Below are 18,556 nucleotides of genomic sequence, written 5' to 3' on the forward strand. Positions count from 1 at the left end.
ACCTTCGTGTTCCCTAGTCTCAGGGTTTTTACATTATGCATCATCTTCACCAGCTCGCTTGCTTCCTAGCCATTTTTTCATTGCCAATTTTTAACCCTTCTCGATCCCCAAAAATTATGCAATATTTCGTCGAAGACTATAAAATAAATGGGAGTAGCTGTATGTTATCATCTAACTCAGGGCCGGCGAAACGTTGGAGCAGTCGGGGCCCGTAATTTCTTTCGCCGGCCCTGATCGTGATTGACGGAGGTTTGAAAAGCGCGCGTCCACGAGGAGGAGGAGGAGAGAATATAAAAAAAACGAAGTGTTGGAGAATCACATGGGGTAGGCTGATAGCCGGCAAAGAGACTCTCCCATTTGGGAACGGGCATATCGTTTTGTAATGCCGCTAAATCTTCCCTGAAGCGACTACAGCCTCTCTTCCTGAAGCTCTTGGCTCTTGGTGCTCTCAAGCCATATCTCGAGCTCATTTTACGATTATATCATCATCATCATCATCATGGGAAGTTTGGGAAATATGGCCGCGCGCACGCAGGGCAGATTCGGCGAGCGCAGCCCAGAACGATGCGTGAAATGTGGCATACTAGCGTTCTATATGCACCATTAACCTGCTCGTTACGAGACAAGAAAGGAAAATATTTGCTTTGAGACCCAGTCCTGTAACTATAGGTGGGCGATGTTGTCATTTCCGTTCATGAGTCTGTGTTACTGTGTGAGGGAAATGAGCTAAGTTTTCCCATTGGAGTCAAATTCCCTGCATCGTAATGCGAGCTTTGCACTGTTACAGCTCGGGAGATTAAGGGGTAGCAATCTCCCATTTACTTGATTATTTCAATAGCGCTCTCAATCGCGGAAGGCTGCATGGACGATGTTTTGGTTGTGTCAAGCGCGAGAAATGTCTTGCGGGCTGCCGCTTTAAATGAGGTGACAAATCGCTGTATCACGGTACCCGCTAAATAATGATAATTTTGTGGTTCTGTGACACCAGAGCAACTTAACTTTTGCTTTTCAAGAAGTACCTGTTTCGTGCGTGAAAAGCTACCGCTCACCAAGTATTTTCTCGGGTCGGGGTGGGTCTTGACTTGACGCCCATATCCTGTTGTTGGTTTTACAGGCCGGTATGTTCTGCTTTCGTCTTTTTTTCCCCTTTTTTTAGGGAGGGGGCATATGGCATTAGGGAGGGTGGGTGTCAATTAGGAAAAAAGAAATCCCGCGAAAGCATGCTTTCATTTTTGAAACAGACACAAGATGAATTAGTAGTAGCAGTGTATGTCACACAGCGCTGACTGATTAACACAATTAATTGGATACCGGTTCCATTGACAGTTACATAAAGTCGACCTTTTGCTCCTTTCATTACTCTCAAACAGAGGTTATAAAATGTTTGACATCTTTTACAATGTTGCTAACTGTAATCTATGCTGGAAAACGATTGGACGACAGCCTGCTGTAACTGCAAGATATCGTGCAAATCCACTTTTTGGCTCACCGACCTGAGATTTCTGTCAGACTGAAACATAGCAAAAGCCACTATATGCTTTGAGTGACGCAGACTTTCTTGAGACAACTCTGGAAGATACTGCTGAAATGAAATATTCAATGTGATATACTGAAATTATTTATTGTTGCAGGAGCAATGGCAAACTGCACTGCAGTACACATCAAAGAACAGGAGAGCTCTTTGGATTGCAGCTTGTCGAGCGAATCGCCCAGTAGGAGCTCGCAGAACGGAACAGAGCCTGACAGTAAGTGTTCCATGACCATGTACTATTCAGATATTCCCATTCCCTTAGAATATTCTGGTGGAAGAAAAAACTGCTGGGGAGAAGTTCCACTGCTCAGCACATAGCAGACGACATAATTGGCTTTGTCGTCTGCTATAAAATATTGTGTAGCTGAGCCACGGTATGTACCCCATTGCTGGAAGAGCACAGAAATACATTTTTCGTATCATCCACTGGAACATTCTGGGGAATGCTGCTTGTGTGAATGTGTGTGGAAGAAAAAAAAACTGCTGGGCGGAAGTTCCACTACTATGCAAGTAGCAGACGACACCATTGGCTTTGTCGTCTGCTACAAAATATTGTGTAGCTGAGCCGCAATAAGTGCCCCATGGCTGGAAGAGCACAGAAATCCATTTTTCGTGTTTTCCACTGGAACATTCTGGGGAATGCTGCTTGTGTGAATGTGTGTGGAAGAAGAAAAAACTGCTGGGCGGAAGTTCCACTACTATGCAAGTAGCAGACGACACCATTGGCTTTGTCGTCTGCTACAAAATATTGTGTAGCTGAGCCGCAATAAGTGCCCCATGGCTGGAAGAGCACAGAAATAAATTTTTCGTGTTTTCCACTGGAACTTTCTGGGGAATGCTGCTTGTGTGAATGTGTGTGGAAGAAAAAAAAATTGCTGGGCGGAAGTTCCACTACTATGCAAGTAGCAGACGACACCATTGGCTTTGTCGTCTGCTACAAAATATTGTGTAGCTGAGCCGCAATAAGTGCCCCATGGCTGGAAGAGCACAGAAATAAATTTTTCGTGTTTTCCACTGGAACATTCTGGGGAATGCTGCTTGTGTGAATGTGTGTGGAAGAAAAAAAACTGCTGGGCGGAAGTTCCACTACTATGCAAGTAGCAGACGACACCATTGGCTTTGTCGTCTGCTACAAAATATTGTGTAGCTGAGCCGCAATAAGTGCCCCATGGCTGGAAGAGCACAGAAATACATTTTTCGTGTTTTCCACTGGAACATTCTGGGGAATGCTGCTTGTGTGAATGTGTGTGGAAGAAAAAAAACTGCTGGGCGGAAGTTCCACTACTATGCAAGTAGCAGACGACACCATTGGCTTTGTCGTCTGCTACAAAATATTGTGTAGCTGAGCCGCAATAAGTGCCCCATGGCTGGAAGAGCACAGAAATAAATTTTTCGTGTTTTCCACTGGAACATTCTGGGGAATGCTGCTTGTGTGAATGTCTGTGGAAGAAAAAAAACTGCTGGGCGGAAGTTCCACTACTATGCAAGTAGCAGACGACACCATTGGCTTTGTCGTCTGCTACAAAATATTGTGTAGCTGAGCCGCAATAAGTGCCCCATGGCTGGAAGAGCACAGAAATACATTTTTCGTGTTTTCCACTGGAACATTCTGGGGAATGCTGCTTGTGTGAATGTGTGTGGAAGAAAAAAAAACTGCTGGGCGGAAGTTCCACTGCTCAGCACATAGCAGACGACATAATTGGCTTTGTCGTCTGCTATAAAATATTGTGTAGCTGAGCCACGGTATGTACCCCATTGCTGGAAGAGCACAGAAATACATTTTTCGTATCTTCCACTGGAACATTCTGGGGAATGCTGCTTGTGTGAATGTGTGTGGAAGAAAAAAAAACTGCTGGGCGGAAGTTCCACTACTATGCAAGTAGCAGACGACACCATTGGCTTTGTCGTCTGCTACGAAATATTGTGTAGCTGAGCCGCAATAAGTGCCCCATGCCTGGAAGAGCACAGAAATACATTTTTCGTGTTTTCCACTGGAACATTCTGGGGAATGCTGCTTGTGTGAATGTGTATGGAAGAAAAAAAAACTGCTGGGCGGAAGTTCCACTACTATGCAAGTAGCAGACGACACCATTGGCTTTGTCGTCTGCTACAAAATATTGTGTAGCTGAGCCGCAATAAGTGCCCCATGGCTGGAAGAGCACAGAAATAAATTTTTCGTGTTTTCCACTGGAACATTCTGGGGAATGCTGCTTGTGTGAATGTGTGTGGAAGAAAAAAAAAATTGCTGGGCGGAAGTTCCACTACTATGCAAGTAGCAGACGACACCATTGGCTTTGTCGTCTGCTACAAAATATTGTGTAGCTGAGCCGCGATAAGTGCCCCATCGCTGGAAGAGCACAGAAATACATTTTTCGTGTTTTCCACTGGAACATTCTGGGGAATGCTGCTTGTGTGAATGTGTGTGGAAGAAAAAAAACTGCTGGGCGGAAGTTCCACTACTATGCAAGTAGCAGACGACACCATTGGCTTTGTCGTCTGCTACAAAATATTGTGTAGCTGAGCCGCAATAAGTGCCCCATGGCTGGAAGAGCACAGAAATAAATTTTTCGTGTTTTCCACTGGAACATTCTGGGGAATGCTGCTTGTGTGAATGTGTGTGGAAGAAAAAAAACTGCTGGGCGGAAGTTCCACTACTATGCAAGTAGCAGACGACACCATTGGCTTTGTCGTCTGCTACAAAATATTGTGTAGCTGAGCCGCAATAAGTGCCCCATGGCTGGAAGAGCACAGAAATACATTTTTCGTGTTTTCCACTGGAACATTCTGGGGAATGCTGCTTGTGTGAATGTGTGTGGAAGAAAAAAAAACTGCTGGGCGGAAGTTCCACTACTATGCAAGTAGCAGACGACACCATTGGCTTTGTCGTCTGCTACAAAATATTGTGTAGCTGAGCCGCAATAAGTGCCCCATGGCTGGAAGAGCACAGAAATACATTTTTTGTGTTTTCCACTGGAACATTCTGGGGAATGCTGCTTGTGTGAATGTGTGTGGAAGAAAAAAAACTGCTGGGCGGAAGTTCCACTACTATGCAAGTAGCAGACGACACCATTGGCTTTGTCGTCTGCTACAAAATATTGTGTAGCTGAGCCGCAATAAGTGCCCCATGGCTGGAAGAGCACAGAAATCCATTTTTCGTGTTTTCCACTGGAACATTCTGGGGAATGCTGCTTGTGTGAATGTGTGTGGAAGAAGAAAAAACTGCTGGGCGGAAGTTCCACTACTATGCAAGTAGCAGACGACACCATTGGCTTTGTCGTCTGCTACAAAATATTGTGTAGCTGAGCCGCAATAAGTGCCCCATGGCTGGAAGAGCACAGAAATAAATTTTTCGTGTTTTCCACTGGAACTTTCTGGGGAATGCTGCTTGTGTGAATGTGTGTGGAAGAAAAAAAAATTGCTGGGCGGAAGTTCCACTACTATGCAAGTAGCAGACGACACCATTGGCTTTGTCGTCTGCTACAAAATATTGTGTAGCTGAGCCGCAATAAGTGCCCCATGGCTGGAAGAGCACAGAAATAAATTTTTCGTGTTTTCCACTGGAACATTCTGGGGAATGCTGCTTGTGTGAATGTGTGTGGAAGAAAAAAAACTGCTGGGCGGAAGTTCCACTACTATGCAAGTAGCAGACGACACCATTGGCTTTGTCGTCTGCTACAAAATATTGTGTAGCTGAGCCGCAATAAGTGCCCCATGGCTGGAAGAGCACAGAAATACATTTTTCGTGTTTTCCACTGGAACATTCTGGGGAATGCTGCTTGTGTGAATGTGTGTGGAAGAAAAAAAACTGCTGGGCGGAAGTTCCACTACTATGCAAGTAGCAGACGACACCATTGGCTTTGTCGTCTGCTACAAAATATTGTGTAGCTGAGCCGCAATAAGTGCCCCATGGCTGGAAGAGCACAGAAATAAATTTTTCGTGTTTTCCACTGGAACATTCTGGGGAATGCTGCTTGTGTGAATGTCTGTGGAAGAAAAAAAACTGCTGGGCGGAAGTTCCACTACTATGCAAGTAGCAGACGACACCATTGGCTTTGTCGTCTGCTACAAAATATTGTGTAGCTGAGCCGCAATAAGTGCCCCATGGCTGGAAGAGCACAGAAATACATTTTTCGTGTTTTCCACTGGAACATTCTGGGGAATGCTGCTTGTGTGAATGTGTGTGGAAGAAAAAAAAACTGCTGGGCGGAAGTTCCACTGCTCAGCACATAGCAGACGACATAATTGGCTTTGTCGTCTGCTATAAAATATTGTGTAGCTGAGCCACGGTATGTACCCCATTGCTGGAAGAGCACAGAAATACATTTTTCGTATCTTCCACTGGAACATTCTGGGGAATGCTGCTTGTGTGAATGTGTGTGGAAGAAAAAAAAACTGCTGGGCGGAAGTTCCACTACTATGCAAGTAGCAGACGACACCATTGGCTTTGTCGTCTGCTACGAAATATTGTGTAGCTGAGCCGCAATAAGTGCCCCATGCCTGGAAGAGCACAGAAATACATTTTTCGTGTTTTCCACTGGAACATTCTGGGGAATGCTGCTTGTGTGAATGTGTATGGAAGAAAAAAAAACTGCTGGGCGGAAGTTCCACTACTATGCAAGTAGCAGACGACACCATTGGCTTTGTCGTCTGCTACAAAATATTGTGTAGCTGAGCCGCAATAAGTGCCCCATGGCTGGAAGAGCACAGAAATAAATTTTTCGTGTTTTCCACTGGAACATTCTGGGGAATGCTGCTTGTGTGAATGTGTGTGGAAGAAAAAAAAAATTGCTGGGCGGAAGTTCCACTACTATGCAAGTAGCAGACGACACCATTGGCTTTGTCGTCTGCTACAAAATATTGTGTAGCTGAGCCGCGATAAGTGCCCCATCGCTGGAAGAGCACAGAAATACATTTTTCGTGTTTTCCACTGGAACATTCTGGGGAATGCTGCTTGTGTGAATGTGTGTGGAAGAAAAAAAACTGCTGGGCGGAAGTTCCACTACTATGCAAGTAGCAGACGACACCATTGGCTTTGTCGTCTGCTACAAAATATTGTGTAGCTGAGCCGCAATAAGTGCCCCATGGCTGGAAGAGCACAGAAATAAATTTTTCGTGTTTTCCACTGGAACATTCTGGGGAATGCTGCTTGTGTGAATGTGTGTGGAAGAAAAAAAACTGCTGGGCGGAAGTTCCACTACTATGCAAGTAGCAGACGACACCATTGGCTTTGTCGTCTGCTACAAAATATTGTGTAGCTGAGCCGCAATAAGTGCCCCATGGCTGGAAGAGCACAGAAATAAATTTTTCGTGTTTTCCACTGGAACATTCTGGGGAATTCTGGTGCAGCACATGCGGACGCACACGGGCGAGAAGCCGTACAAGTGCGAGTTCTGCCCGGCCGTGTTCGGGCACCTGTACCACCTGAAGCCCCACCTGCGGACGCACACGGGGGAGCGTCCGTACAAGTGCGACGCCTGTGACGCCCAGTTCAAGTGCAGTTCCAACCTGAGGCGTCACACGCGGGTGCACACGGGCGAGAAGCCCTACAAGTGCGAGTTGTGCTTGGTGTCTTACACTCAGACGGGGGGGCTCAAGAAGCACATGAAGAAACACCGGGGAAACGTGTGAAGGAATTGTGCGGATTCGCCGATCGGATGTGGTGCCGTTTATGGAGAGCGTTTGGCCATTGGGCCATATTGATGCTGATTGATTGTTGTTGAAATCTAATTAGAGAAGACACGTGCGTACTTCTTGCTTCGAAAGCAAGCCTTTCGTCCTCGAACTCTTTCTGTTCGGCAACAAAGCCCCCCTTTATCACTGGCGCCAGTGGGTCGTAAGCCGGTTATTCCCGTAGATTACATTCAACGCGACCACGAAGGTGTCGACCAGCTGGCGGACAGCATCAATATGGTGCGGACTAGACGGCTGATAAGCAGATTCCGCTCGGATTCAGGCTTTTCGAGCGGCTCAACGACGACTCTGACGTCAAAATAAGCTCCTCCCATGAGGCGGCAAAAGATCAAAGAACGGCCAAACCCTCTCCCTATAAGTGGCTCTGCTCGAATGTTGCTAGCCTCGAGCCCGCAGCAGGTCATGTGATAGCTTCCACATGAACTTAGGTGCCTAGAAGCTAGGCCTACACGTATTACACCAGGCCTGAAAGCTTCACGATGCCGACATCGTAGAAAGTTGTGCCGAATTTAGTTCACTCGCTTACCACAATGGCGCTGGCTCCTTGGCCCAGAATTGCGGAGAGTTTGTTGGATAGCAATAAGTGTAAATGTTACAATATTTTAAAGAGCAATTAAATAGCGATTTATATGGCGCACGTTTCTAAGAATTCAATTCTAGCAACAATTGGAACATGAATGTTCGTACGAGTATGTACTAGAAGTACCGTGATGACGACGGCTAGTGTCGTCTGCTATGATCGTTGATGTCTTTGATATCTATGATGAGCATTTAACTTGGAATTGGCATTCCTGCTCAGATTTCGGCGCAAAGGACGTTTATTAAAAGACGCAGCGACAACGTATTAGACATGGGTGGTGTACACGATGCTTGAACCCACTTTGAAGCGTAACTGCAGCGTGCAGTTAACAGGGTGGAGGGAAGTACTCTGCTTAACAGCCTTTTGGGGCCACGTAGAGAGCGCCAATGTGGCAGGCGATGAAACTAAGTGTAGCACAGGTTTTTTCTAGGGGGAGAGGAATCTTTCAGGCCTGTTGTTAATACATGTAGGCCTAGCTAGAAGCTAGTGGTTTTACTCACTTGGATCACGTTAGGGGTGTCTCAGTCGCTCCTGTTCTGCTTCTGTCGTCTGCTGACGTGTGAGCTTCGGCCATCAGAATCTGGTAAAGAAAGCTGTCAGGAAATTACAGTGACAATTTGCTGTACAGTTGAGCATAAAAGGATTATGTAAGCGAGCTGGTGATACGGATGACATATCTAATTTTTTGGGTGAAGATGGTGACAGAGGTAACATCCCTAATTTTGGGGGTAAATATGGTGACATGGGCAACATATCCCTAATTTTTGGGGGTGAAATGGTGATGCAGGTAACATATCCCTATTTTTGGGGGTGAAGATGGTGACATGGGCAACATATCCCTAATTTTTTGGAATGAAGATGGTGACACAGGCAACATATCCCTAATTTTTTGGGGTGAAATGGTGATACAGGTGACATATCCCTATTTTGGGGGGTGAAGATGGTGACACGGCCAACATATCCCTAATTTCTGGGGTGAAGATGGTGACACAGGCAGCGTATCCCTAATTTTGGAGGCGAAGACAAGGGGACAGGACAGGACAAGACTCAAAAGTCTTATCTTCATCCCAAACTCAGGAATATGTTAGCCACATGTAAAGTAAAGTGAAGTGGGATGTGATGCCGTAAGTTATCCCAGATAAGTTTTGATGAATTTTTTTTCTTCTTGGACCACAAAGGAGTGTTGATCTGGCCACCAGATCAGGACCCGCTCCGTTCATCCCCAAAGCTTGTGACCCTCCGACATGGAGTGAGCGCGGTCCTCTCCCTGCATCACCGCAATCTCGGATACCTTGCATATCGAAATTTTGAGTTTGGATATTTCAACGCAGTCGCATGTTTTCAGATTTTTTCTTTAAACTTGGAATGGCATTCAGTGAGGATTGTCTCCAGTCCTGCTATCTTACTTTGGCTCGAAGTCATATAATTACAGAGTTATTAAATCTTAGGCAATTAGGTAGTCACCGCACATTTGTATACTTTAATCAAAAGGATGTCTGCCTGGCCCTCAACTGCAAAGGCATGTGATTTGTTAGATTGTGCAATATTTTGTCAACAGCAGTAGCCTGCATGTTGTGATGTTTCCGCTCCCAGAGCAAACATCAAGGACAAAATTCTGTCTAAACTATGGCTGGTAAACTGGTAAACTATGGCTCTGGTAAACTTGGCTATGTTGTTCTCGTAGCTTTTTTTTTTTTTTATGAAACATCTGTAAAAGATAAAGAAAAGCCCCGTATATTTGATTAACGGGATCATTTGTACGGCGACATTCGGTATCTCGCTGAAGGCTTACGTTGCGTGTCACCCAAAAGATTACAAAGGTCCCTTCGACAATTAGGTGCAAGATTCTGTGCAGACCCTTCCTTTGACTCTGAGAAGTCGACAATTTGTGACTACGTCAGACTAGGGTTGCCACCTTTCCTAGTGAAACATACCGGCCGCAGGAGAGGAGGAAAGACTCGCAGGAGAGGAAAAGTGGGTGAGGGTTGGACAAGCACAGGATGGGGGAGAGAGAGAAAGAGCGGGTGTGCTCGCTCAAGATAATACGAGGAAACACATGTTCCTGTGTGTGGCTGGATCATTGATACTATAAATTGCTATAAACAGGCATGAACGCTGATAATAACAATGAATAATAATAATAATGAATAACTAAGAAAACGACTGGTGACTGCGGAGTTGGGGGTTCTGTGCTGCAGATTTATTCAAGCTGTAGTGGGATGTTGAACGGAAAACCCTGCAAAAGCCCCTGTGAAAGATCTTGAACCACAAATACTGGCAAAAGGCTGCCGGTACCACCTTCCTACCGGCAGAGCGAGCAAATAACTGGCCGTGCCGGTATAGTACCGGCCTGCTGGCAACCCTACGTCAGACAAACGGACGGTCGTCTAAACGAAGATCTAGGGGAGCGTGCCTCACATGGTGAAAAGAATGTTTCGTCATACGAAACTGCAAAACACATGCACCCATGAAATCATTATAAACGGTCTTGGCCTCTCAGAATAATGCATACCTCGATCTAACTCACAACTGGAGTTCCGTGTTTTTCGGCATTTGCCGGTAAATGCCTAAAAACATCCGCCATATACAGGGTGTTCAAAATTAAGCTTTCACTAGCACTTTATAAATAGGCGAACAAAAGAAAACTGGTGCTACTGTTTCTGTTCCTTGAGTAAGAAACAGGTGCTACATAATTAACAGCACCTGTTTCTTACACAAGTAGCGTAAAGTTATAATCCGGTTTCCTGTCATCGCTGTGTTTGCGTAGCGCTCGTGAAAGCTTAATTCTGAACACCCTGCATTTTCTCGGAAATTCGGCACATTCCGAAAGCCGCTGAATTACGCTCCAGACTCCTGGATGTGGTGCTACGTGGCAAAAATACCGATACCTGACTGCATTTTCATTTTCCCTTTGGGGCATCACATTTCCGTATTTCCTTATTTAGTACGTAATATTTTCAAATTCCCGTATTCCCCGTTACGCTCGAAGGAAATACGTACAGAATTCTCGGGTATAGGGGGTATTCGCCTACACATGGAACCCTCCAACAAAAGAAAGGAAATTCTGCGTTCTCAATGGCCTCCAGTTAATTTTTAAACTTAAAGAAATTTATTTGATAGTGCCACAAAGCAACTGTGGCCACGAGCAGGAAGGTGTGGGGGACAGGGTTAGTATGCGTCCTGGGCAGACTTCAGGGGGAACAATGCCGGCATCTGTCTGGAAGGTCTTCGGGACGCCCGAGCAAAAACCTCCGACAGCGCACCCGGTGACGGGATTCGAACCCGTGTCGCGTCCCAGTCTTCAGCACGGTCTTGGGCACCACCAACGAACGGGACGCATAAGACCCGTTCCGCCGTGCCGCTGATCCCCCTCTACTAAGCTGCTCCGCTTCTATTTTACGCAAACGTTTCAAACGAGGGTGTCAAACCGAACCGAAAACCGTATAACCAAAACCATCATTTTTGCCGGAACCGAACCCGAATTTTCGTGACATTGTTGAACCCGAACCAGAGCAGAACCGGGAAAAAAATAATAGCGGTAACCGGTTCTCAACGAAACAGTTCGGACATAGAAGTCAGCGTGAGGGTTCAAGTGCCTGTCAACCTCCGAACACACTGGTCTCCATATCGTGGATTTTGCAAATTTTCATGTAGCAGTCAAACGAGGATGTATAGTAAATATGCTTTCGGCATCTTTTTTGACGCCTTGTTTAACGTTGTGTGTCGATTCAGTCATGGACATTAAAGTGCGGCTGTCCTTGTGAGCGCCATGCGGACGAATGGAGCAGGAGTAGGCCTGTTGCGTATCTCTGTGGGACGGTGACGGTGATTCATGTCATCGGGAAGACCACTGACCTGTCGATCCAGAAAAAGCACACAACAAGGGCAAAATCCGATCTTAGTAGAACACTACAACTGTGCTAGAACTGACCTCCTTGGTTGTGCAGTTGTACACCATGCCGACCCAGAATTTATTTTATATCTGCACCGCTGGTTTACCGCAAAAATCAGTCGCGTCGTACTGCCCGCGGCTTATCTGACAGAAAATTTTCAAAATGTTCCTAAACATGGGTCCTGCGGCTTACCTGCGGTGCGGCTTATATGCGTGAAATTACGGTACTAGAAAATTCATGTGGATATTGGTCATGTACATACACGTGCGACACTTGTTGCTGCCTGACTGGTGCGGCACTGGTGTATTGCTCCTTGAAAGATGTAGCCCTATGGTGCTTCCTTACATACTTATTGTCACAGGTGAATGTTGCACCATGTGCGCTTTGGTGGACCTGCATCGTTAACTATTGAGGCAAGAATTGCACACTTTCTCGGTAGGCTATATAAAGGATGGCCTAAAAAGAAAATGGCCTCCAGGTAGAAGGCACACGCTCTGCGCACCAGCTGCTGTGCCGTTCCGGTTCAGTTCCCGATTGGCACCTGCCCAATAAAGGTGTTTTTGTTGACCACACACTCTCTTTGCTGACTACTACACCTCTCTATATCAGCTAAGACGACATATTCTGTGAGAGAAAATTTTGATTTTCCCATAGTAATCACTATTTTAGAAGAGTTGGCCATTGTTTTTTTTTTCTCGTTGGACATCATCTTTTGCAACCCATTATGTATTAGGTTTTGCGTTTATATTCCTTACTGCTTCTACATCAAATGTTCCCTCCCCCACTCTCAAAGCCTAATGCCCTCCATGGGCTTCCCCAATGTGCAAAGAAAAACAAAAGGCGAAACAAGCCCGGGAAGTCAGTGGGACGGGTCACGCCCCTTGCTGCTAGCCACTGGTCTATAACTCTAGAGACTGCAAGGTCTTGCAGGAGACAAGTTTATTTCAATTACGGCAGGGAGTGAACCTTCCCAAAAAAAGGATTAACGAGCACTAGAGCGCACTGGACAAGTAAATGAACGCATCATTATGAAATGATCTACCACGGCCTTCTGGTCCATCAAGGTCATGATCCATCATTTGAAGTGCACTCTGTCATGTTTCTGGAGATGATGTTTCAGTTGAAACATGGTGGTCTTGTAAGTGGACGCATCGTTACCAAGTGGTCCACCATGGTCATCTGGTTCACCAAAGGCTAGTTCCATCTCAAATCGAACAATCCGGTACACTTAATGTCTCGAATCAACGGGAAAAAAATATATGTTGAAGCCATCGGTGAGTTAAGAGAAATAAACGCTTTCCGAATTCTCTGCGCTGCGCGGTTCGGGAAGTAGGAGAGGAGGAAAAAACTGCCTCTCATAAGACGATGTCGTCGCGCGCGGGTTTGACCGTTCGCTACAAGGCTATTTCTTGTCGCATTATAGAAATTTCTTGATCTGGCTTTACACCAGTTAGAGCACAATAGGATCCTGCGTTGGCAGTGCTGTACCGGTTTTTGTTGGTCTGCAAAAAAATATCAAAGTTGACTCAAAGTGCCGAAAAACACCATATTGACTGCAGCTTTGTGGACGATGTACAAAACGGATAAGATTGAGCTTTATGCCGTTTAATTTGTTATTCATGTGGCTATCGAATGATATATAATTTGTTGCTCTACTCTGTCAGGAACGTAAGCGATACCTCTTTCAGTAACACCATACCACCGAAAAATGACGAATTTCGGGAGCCTTTATCTAAAAAACCCCACCAAAAACTTGCCTCGAAAATTTTATATGTTGTAGGTAGTTCCTTAGACTATGCACAGAAGAAAAATCAAAAGTCGGACTTTATCGGTAGGCGTACTGTGAATTTTTTGCCAGCCCTATACGCGGAGCGCATTCAAGCCGTGGCACCGTGTCCCGCGTGTTGCAAAATCGAATTTTCCAGAGGGTCTTTCAACTTCTGTCTTCACATAAACAGTAATTGCTATCATTTGAAACCGTTCTGAGCGCTTGTGTTCAAAATAGTGTTGTAATCGCTGAATGTAGATTGTGGAGCAACCATATGTGCTAACATTTGTTGCGGGATGACACACACGCATTGCAAGTGCTGGGAGCCCGTGAAGAACAGAATGCTTTAGAATACTTTTGCGTCTCTATAAGAGGTATATTTGTCCACGGTGATCATATCGAAGCATATTTACAGTACACAGAATAACAACAACTTGACAGCGAAGAAGACAAGGTGATGAAGCTAAGAAGGTAAAGAAAGTTATGCAGAGCATTCCGGGTGGATGAGAGTGCTCGTGTCATGAACTGCTTTAGGCCGTTGTGGAAGCCACTTTCCTTAATGTTACTTTTGATGGCAGGTTCTTGTCAGATTTTCTTTCAAATGTGGGCAACATTGCTGCGTGTTGTGATTCAGCCACCTTTGCTGTGAAGTACTTGAAGCAGCTTCTGCATAGCTGGCCAATTTCTGTTACACCTTCGGCTTGATTTGCTGGAACCACAGCCTTTATGGCAGCTACGCCGAGCTCCGAAGCAAAGCGAAAATCCTTTGTCTATAGCACTTTTTTCTTGTGTATGAGGCGGTATATATATATATAGTCAGCTAAATCCACACGATCAGCACTGTACAACAAAGAGGCCATTCAGGTAGGTGTGATACCAGGACGACACACTACAGTAATGCAAATGTCGTCGCACACTCTGTATAAGGGCACTCCATGCACTTCTGTAGTCGAGAAGTGAGTGAAGCGTCTTCTGTGTGTAGGCGAAACTTTGCGCAATGTGTCTTCAAGGAGTAAATGCGATCAGGACCTTCCCATGGTCGCAGCATGTCGAACCGAATAACATATTGGACAGCGGCGCCAGTCGAGCTGTTTCGGCAAGGTTCATAAAAGGCACCATGAATTACCCTTGAGTATGTGCGTATGACACTACAACATTTTCCTCAGTGCAATTTCCCCCGTCCGAGGTCATGGGGCCGTAGGAATTAAAGGAAATGTTTCAAATAATACTGGAAGTCACTGCGTCCCTCCTGCCATAATGCGTACAGTAAATATGCTTGTTTAGAATAACCCTCAACAGATATGCCTCTTACAAAGATGTAAAATCATTCTGTTCTTCCCGGGCTCCCAGCACTTGCAATGCATGTGTGACATCCCGCAAAAAATGCGAGCACCATCTGGTTGCTCTACAATCTAGATTCAGCGACTACACCATTGTTATGAACGCAAACGCTCAGAACCTTGAAAAGGAAACCTTGGAACCTTAGAATGGTTTCAAATGACAGCAATTACTTTTTATATGAAGACAGAAGTTGAAAGTCCCTTTGGAAAATTTGATTTTGCAACACGCGGGACACGGTGCCTCCGCTTGATAGGGCTGGCAAAAAATTCACAGTGCGCCTACCGATCAAGTCCGAATTTTGATTTTGCTTCTCTGCATAGTCTAAGGAACTACCTACAACATATAAAATTTTCGAGGAAAGTTTTTGGTGGGGTTTTTTAGATAAAGGCTTCCGAAATTCGTCATTTTTCGGTGGCATGGTGCTACTAAAAGAGGTATCGCTTACGTTCCTTACAGAGTAGAGCAACAAATTATACATCATTCGATAGCCCTATGAATGGCAAATTAAACGGCATAAAGCTCAGTCTTATCCGTTTTGTACATCGTCCGCAAAGCTGCAGTGAATATGGTGTTTTTCGGCACTTTGAGTCAACTTTGATATTTTTTTGCAGGCAAACAAAAACCGGTACGGCACTGCCAACGAAGGATCCTATTCTGCCCTAAGTGTTCTCAAGCCAGATCAAGAAATTACTATAATGCGAGAAGAAATGGCCTTGTAGCGAACGCTCAAACCCGCTCGCGACGACGTCGCCTTATGAGAGGCATTTTTTTCCTCCTCTCCTATTTCCCGAACCGCGCAGCGCAGAGAATTCGGAAAGCGTTTATTTCTCATAACTCACCAATGGCTTCAACATATATTTTTTTCCCGTTCATTCGAGACATCAAGTGTACCGGATTGTTCGATTTGAGATGGAACTAGCCCAAAGCAACCTGGTCCATCATTAAACCGCACTCTCTCATGTTCCTGTAGATGATGTTCCAGTCAAACCACACTGGTCCTGTAAGTGGACACATCGTTACCAAATGATCCACTGTGGCCACGTTGGTCACCCAGGCCATATGGTCCATCATTTGAAGTGCACTCTCTCATGCTTCTGCAGATGATGTTTCAGTTGAAATGCCTGACCACAGGTGAGACATCTGTGGTTCCTCTGACCCTCATGAACTGTTCTTGAATGCGTCTTCAGGTTCCCCATCTGAGTGAACCCTTTGGAGCACACTGGGCACACGTAAGGCTTCTCTCCCGTGTGAGATCTCTCATGGTATTTCACCTTAGCACTGCTGTCATTGGAATAATCGCAGAACCGGCACCGATGTCTTCTTCCCGCGTGGGAGCGCTTGTTCTTGTGCTGCTCCCTCAGGAACTCCTCCGACGAGAACGCACTCTCGCACCAGGGGCCTTGTAGACGCTCCTCGACGTCCCCTGCAAGGCACAGAAAAGAAAAATCACGCTCCCATCGAATGGTATCGGGGAAATGCTTTGAACTGCACTGTAACGTGTAGTACCGTAAGAACTAGCCCTTATCCTTCGGGCAATCTGATGATAAATGTTCCAAAGTGCACCTCAAAAATTTACAGATTCAGTTGCAGTTCAGTCCTCGAGCACGGAAATAACTGTCCGAACTGCTTTTTTTAGGTAGTGGTTTTTAGTTTTAGTTTTTAGTTAGTTCCTCGTTAGTTAATTCTGTTCCTGGCACATTCAATGTGTCCCAGGAACAGAATTTAGCATGAGTGCATTCAGTCAACATTTTTTTTTTAAGATCTAGAGCACGAATTTATTTAAGATACGCAGGATGAGTTGATGCGATGCATATGCGTTGTTGTATTCACTCAGTAGCAAGAAAATGTTAGTTACATGCGGAAGTGTGACTCGTCGTCGACAGCTTCGATTACGAGAGGGTTGAATTATGCGAGATGTAGCTCATTATGCGAGCTCAATTATGTGGGCCCAAGGCCAAAAGGATTACAAATATCGTGTACCACATTAGCGTGCTGAGTAATTTTCAGTCGTAACATTTGCACCACGAGGCAGCGTTTGTGCTCAACTAGGGTGTACTTAACACGTTTCTTATCATCCGTGTCCTAGAAAAAAATCGTTGGACAAGCCAAGTCCAGAACACGCGTTTCATTAGTTCAGGGTCAGTTCCCAGATCGTGAAAATAGTAGTCATCTGGTTCGGCTCTGGAGAAAATAGCTGCCTGGATCCAGTTCGACACCCTTCCCACGGCTTCTCACACAGACACTGAATACTTTTCCGTAGTCATCCCATGACGTTGAGCCACATTATCATCACCATCATCATCATTAGATAGTGTTAACGTCATTCATTTCACGTGGAATATATTTTTTGCATTTTGGGGGTAGGTTTGAGGTAAAAAAAGAATTCCCAGTTAACCTAAATTTGTGACAGATCTGGACTCATATCGGTCGATCGCTTCAGTAGTCAACCTGGGGGTAGGCTTGAATTACTAATGATTCCGAAACAAGCAACACCAACACGCTGTTCATCTTCTAGTTCTCCTCTAATTCCAAGTCTTTCCTTCCATCATCTATGGGGCCCACAACATTCATATTCAATGTCCAACGCCACTGTACTGTACCTCCAATTTGCGGGTACGTAAATTCACAAATTCTTCACGCACACAAAGAAATAGTTCCACTCGAAAAATTCAACTTGTACTATTCTCCACTCAGAACTGCTTCAAGTCATCTCATATTCCTCTGAAATATGAAAAGCACTATTTTTTCTATACTACAGAAGAAATCTGCTGTATATCACGACATTATTTGCTTCTAATCTGTTTTACGGCTCATGACATGAACCTTTTCTTCCCCAATTTTGAAGAAACAGAAAACCAGAAAACGCGAGGGTGTATTAGCGGCCGTAAGTGCTGGACTGACTCAATAATCGAGCAAACCCTCTGTTAACTCGTTGGTGTACTGTCGAAGCAAGCTATGTGTTCACACTTGCAAAGCACAAAACATGTGTAGCGTGAAGAGTGTGTGAGATGATTTGATGTGTCCTTGTCAACTATTGACGTGACGGGTGTACCTGAACTGATAGGAGCACAAATAGGACTACACGTAGAGCCTATTTAATTGACAGTCCTTCTTCACATAGCACATGGAATGTACAAAGGTGCTGAGCTCCAGTACCTGCGCCACGTTACATCACTAGCAACTTCATTCTATGCACTGTGCTCAATGTACAATTACACATTTGCTCTCCTCATGATGGACGATAAGGGAAAGTGTCGACCGCACAGTTCTCGTACCACATGGAAGGATGTGGTCTTACACTTGGAGTAAAACGATGTTTGACTAAATTAGGGATAGACAATTACTACCATCCCTTACCCCCGCTTAATGGTTTCATCGTGACTCCCCACTTTTCCTCCCTGCATTCTTAAGCTATGGTACCACTCAGTGACACACACACACAATTGTTCTTTTTACATTTTTCCCTATTTCCCAATCCCTTCCCCGCTTAATGTTTTTACCGTGACTCCCTCCTTTTCCTCCCTATGTTCTTCAGCTACGGTACAACTCAGTGGTATTCACAATTTTTTTAAAAACATTTTCCCTATTTCCCTCTTCCCAATCCTTTCCCCGCTTAATGTTTTCATCAGGACTTCCCCCTTTTCCTCCCAACGTTCTTAAGCTACGGTACAACTCAGTGGTATTCACAATTTTTTTAAAAACATTTTCCCTATTTCCTTCTTCCCAATCCCTTCCCCGCTTAATGTTTTTAC

General features: G+C 45.1%; 1 long non-coding RNA gene across 3 annotated transcripts; it reads left to right on the forward strand.

Moving 5' to 3' along the window:
* The first annotated feature begins 526 nt into the window (after positions 1–526).
* LOC135372235 (uncharacterized) lies at positions 527–18,556 on the forward strand. Of its 3 annotated transcripts, XR_010415899.1 has the most exons (5): positions 527–669; positions 1,632–1,745; positions 15,775–15,935; positions 15,992–16,033; positions 16,107–18,556. It is a non-coding gene; the product is annotated as an uncharacterized LOC135372235 (long non-coding RNA). The 3 variants fall into 3 exon arrangements; XR_010415898.1 differs by having other exon boundaries at positions 15,992–18,556; XR_010415900.1 differs by lacking the exon at positions 15,775–15,935 and having other exon boundaries at positions 15,992–18,556.

Source organism: Ornithodoros turicata, unplaced genomic scaffold (genome assembly GCF_037126465.1).
Source record: "Ornithodoros turicata isolate Travis unplaced genomic scaffold, ASM3712646v1 Chromosome132, whole genome shotgun sequence".
Lineage (NCBI taxonomy): Eukaryota > Metazoa > Arthropoda > Arachnida > Ixodida > Argasidae > Ornithodoros > Ornithodoros turicata.